Source organism: Triticum dicoccoides, chromosome 5A (genome assembly GCF_002162155.2).
Source record: "Triticum dicoccoides isolate Atlit2015 ecotype Zavitan chromosome 5A, WEW_v2.0, whole genome shotgun sequence".
Taxonomy (NCBI): Eukaryota; Viridiplantae; Streptophyta; class Magnoliopsida; order Poales; family Poaceae; genus Triticum; species Triticum dicoccoides.
In genome coordinates, this window is record NC_041388.1 from 655,127,885 (window position 1) to 655,132,390 (window position 4,506).

Below are 4,506 nucleotides of genomic sequence, written 5' to 3' on the forward strand. Positions count from 1 at the left end.
GGTATAAATCTCGCGGAATAAATACCTACATACTAAGACTTTGGCCCAGGTGAATGCAAGGCCAACGGACTCATCCTTTTGGAAAGGGTTAATGAAGACAAAAGTAAGTTTCTTCCAGCGGGTGAAGTTCCTAATTAGCAGTGGTACCACTATTAGATTCTGGGAGGACCCATGGCTAGGGGAGACGCCTCTGGCTATACAATACCCTTCTTTATATAATATTGTGCGACGTAAAAAGGATTATGTAGCCACAGTATTAAACTCAGTAGCACTTAACATTCAATTTAGGAGATCTCTTGTAGGGGAACGTTGGAATGCTTGGTTACACCTAGTCCGTAGGTTGATGGATGTTCCACTTTCAGACCAGGTAGATAAAATTAGTTGGAAGTTAACCACGAATGGATTATTCTCTGTGAAATCTATGTATTTGAACTTAATTGATTCTGAGCCATTGTCAAGGTCTTTACACATATGGAAAATTAAAGTTCCACTCTGCATCAAGATCTTTATGTGGTTCGTCCACAAAGGAGTCATCTTGACCAAAGATAATCTGATGAAAAGGAATTGGGTTGGTAATCCCAGGTGTTGTTTTTGCAATCAAAACGAAACGATTGAACACCTCTTTCTCGAGTGTTCACTAGCAAAATTGTTATGGCGATCCATTTATATAGCTTTTAACGTTCATCCTCCAATGAGCATAAACACGTTATTTGAGACGTGGCTTAATGGAGTAGACATACACATAGCTAAACATATTCAGATAGGGAAATGTGCATTACTATGAGCTATATGGAACACAAGAAATAATATGATTTTTAATGGGGCAACATTCACTAATTTTTTGCAGGTTATCTACAGAGCTACAGCCTGGATCCGTATGTGATCGTTACTCACTCATGCGGACTACAGTGAGCTTATGTTTATTGGGTGCAACCGCTGGGAGACAGTAGCACGGGCTATCTTCAGCCGATTTGAATGATGAGCGAATAATAGGCTAGGTGTGTAGGCATCGTAGCCAATTCTTTATCGCCGGATGTGGCGCTTTATTGCTGGATGTGGCGCTTTAAAGATTTATTTACTCTTTTTTGCTCGGATTTTGAGCTACATTGGATTGTAAGACTTCGTTACGCTTTCTAATAATATGGCTGCACGCATCGACTGATGCAGAGGCCGGAGGTAATCCTCCTATTCAAAAAAAATACCTTTCACATGCTTTTGTTTTGGCAAAAGAAGCAACAATACATCATGTACTCCTATGTCCTGGCATATAAATGCGAGAAGAAACTCAGACACACCCTACAGAATTAAGACCGGTGACCCATGTTCATCTAATTGATTTACATTCTTCTATATGGGCATTGTTTAGCTTGGACGAAAAGATCTAGCATTTGAAAAGATTATGTTTGATTGTGCTTGTTGTATACCTATCAACAATATAATATCACTAGATCAATGTCTCGTATTTTTTTTACTGTGTTGTAACAACATAGATTCCTCACTATAAACAATGTTTCACCATATCTCCGATCTTTGTGATTCCGTAGCATAGCACATGCATCTTACTAGTCTAAAAAAAACAAAGAAAAGATAAAGAAGCGCCCGTCCTCGTCTACTCCTCTGCGCATGAGAACACTTGGGGGTGGGCTAGCTAATAGGGGATGGTGGGTTCCAATGGGCTAAATGGGCGAGCCTAATAAAAAAACTTGCCCGATGGGTGCCTACTAAAGTGGTTTAAGTAGGATGAGCTGGTTAGTCCCCCACTCCCACTCCTATCTGCAGTATTTTGTGTGTGAAAAACCTCAGATCTATTATAAAAAGTCACCGCAAGTAGAAAGCATCTCAAACAAAATATAATTACATCGATATTCCGAGACCACCGATCGACCGCCAGACCGCCAGAACAAGCAGCCGACGTGCCGCTATCGCCGCTCCCCTACCAGAGCCGACTTGACCTTGTCGATGAAAGCCGAGAAGTTTCGTGCACGTGCCCCTAAGGACCATTGCACTGGAGCCACAGTCTTTGCCATTGAACCCTTGCAGAGATCTGAAGCACCTGACAACAAATCTCGCCACATAACGAGAAACCCAACCTCACCGTCCTAAGGAGACGACATGACTCTACGTTGGAGCTACATTGACTGTGTCCAGATGGATGAACTCGAGGAGCATCATAGCCTGGAAAGCATACTCGAAGAAGACGCGTCCACCCAAGCGCCACACCTGAAAGGAATATTAACCAAAGCAGAGGCACCGGAATTTACCTCCCTGCCACCGGCCGCTGGAGCGGCAGGCAGAGGGAAGGCGAATCGACGGGCTCGCTGGTGAAATCTCGAGGGGAGAGTTTGCCCTAACCGTTTAGGGTTAGAAAAGTAAACTTAGGATCAATCAGCTCGACCTATCAACTTGATCCGGAGGTATACTCTTCACTCTAGTTTTAACACCCCCAAACATGTGAACCCTTGCCCTCGCCGGCACCGATGGTTCCACAATCAGCTATGTTGCTCTTATCTCTAGCGAGGTCCTGGCTCAGCCTCGTTGAGATTGCTATACCCGGCCGTGTCGGTTCCGTCTCGGTCTCGGAGCTCTGCACCTTCTCTCCTAGGAAATCGATCGATCGGAATTTTTCAAGTTGCCCAATAAATAGCAATAGTCTATAAACATAAAATAGATAGACAAAATCTTGAAATGGCGCAATATATCCATGTATATAAGTGTGAGATTTTACTGGTAAAAAAACTTATATATGTTGATTTTACTGGCGCTTCTCATATATGTGCATATGCAAAACATATGTTGGATAGCGATTTAATGGTTGGACACAACATAAACTCCACATGTTTATTTATTTATATCATTCAGTCACTCTGTGACATGTTTATTTATTTAGATCATTCAGTCACTCCGTGACATGTTTATTCGACTTATACAATACTCATGCAGATATACCTGCATAACTATCTATTTCCCCCCACTCGCATGAAACAGCTCCAACGCCCGGGCTGCCGTCATCCCACCCGGCACCTGGACGAACAGCAGGATCCCCAACGTGGCGGCCGCCTGCTCCGCCGTCCTCACGCCCATCTTCTCGATCGGCGTGAACTTCGCTGGCGACTTCCCCGGCAGGGGCTTCGCGTCCGTCTTCAGCAGCGCTTCGGACAGGTCCTGCCACCCGTTCACCTGGGCCTTTAGCTCATTGGAGATCTTCCCGCTCTTCTTCTCTACCACCTTGGGGTGCAACAGGCCGGCCACGAACCCCGCACGGTCTGGAACCGCGTGGCCTCGTGTACCATGAGGAGCAGCGTCGTCACCGCCTCCCTCGCATGCTGCTGCTTCGGGCCGGAGGTCTTGTCAGCCTTGGTGCGCCCGTGGAGCGCGGTCACTGCGTCAGCCATCTGCTGCCGGCCGAGAGCGACGTTGGTCAGCTTGTCGGTGTCGCCGAGGAGGTCGCGGTAGGTGCCGCCGAACCCGACATAGGTGCAGGGCCGGTCCTGAGATTTCGGGGGCCCGGGGCGAAACTAAAACCTAGGGGCCCTCAACATAAACATCAAAATTACGGTCTATGGAGAAATATACAACAGAGCGTGATGCAAAGGCATATGTTTAAACTACATCTATAGGAGTATATTATTTTAGGTACCAAAAGGGACAGAAAACTCCTAGAATAGTGGTAAAACAATTTGCATCCTAAATGCATTGTTGAATTCAAATTTTGAATTCTCGTAGTGACAATGGTAAGACTGTTACCACAAATAAGAGTACATATGAGAAATTAGATAGATGAGTAAATCCATATGACTGATGTGGAAAATATTTCTTCATAACTTCAAAACGTAGATACCTTTATATCTTCAAAATCAAATCTACGGTGCCACGATAGTGCAAAAGTACTCCCGCCTCGTTATGCAAATGATTAAATCAGGAGTTCCCCGCAAAAAAAAAATCAGGAGTTAATTACCCAATTGTGCCGTCATTGCTCAGTTCATCTATAAATTAACCGCCATGAGCTGCATCCAGAACCACTTTCTTCGCTTGAGAATTGAGATCTATAGAACCATGTGAACATCAGTATTAAACCATAGAATCAGAATGATAAATTGTGCAAATAGTGGAAGATGTCGTCCAGCCAAACTCGCCTCTATAGACGACACATAGCAGCACCGATCCGCCGCTGATTTCCGGCGTGGACCACATCCCTTGAGATCCAGGCCTCTTCCTTGAGAAACCTCTCCTTGTTCATCTGCCACAGTCTAGGCGTGAGACGAAAAACCGGCGCCTGCTGCGTTCGTGATGGCGATGCACGCGTTTGGTCATGGATCCCGCGAGTCAATGCGTGAGTTACGCCGATGTATCAGACTTTCCATCTACAATTTTTCGAAAAAAAATAGACTTTCCAACTACAATAGCTGCTACCACTTGGGTGATGGGCCAGCACAGATGAACATTTTTAGTGCAGTCATAGGCCTAATGTAAAATACAAATTTGGGGGGCCCTCCACCTCGGGGGCCC

At 45.1% G+C, this 4,506-nt stretch overlaps 1 pseudogene; it reads right to left on the reverse strand.

The window, feature by feature from the left end:
* Positions 1–2,958: 2,958 nt before the first annotated feature.
* Positions 2,959–4,506, reverse strand: part of LOC119298292 — a 2,254-nt pseudogene continuing 706 nt past the window's right edge.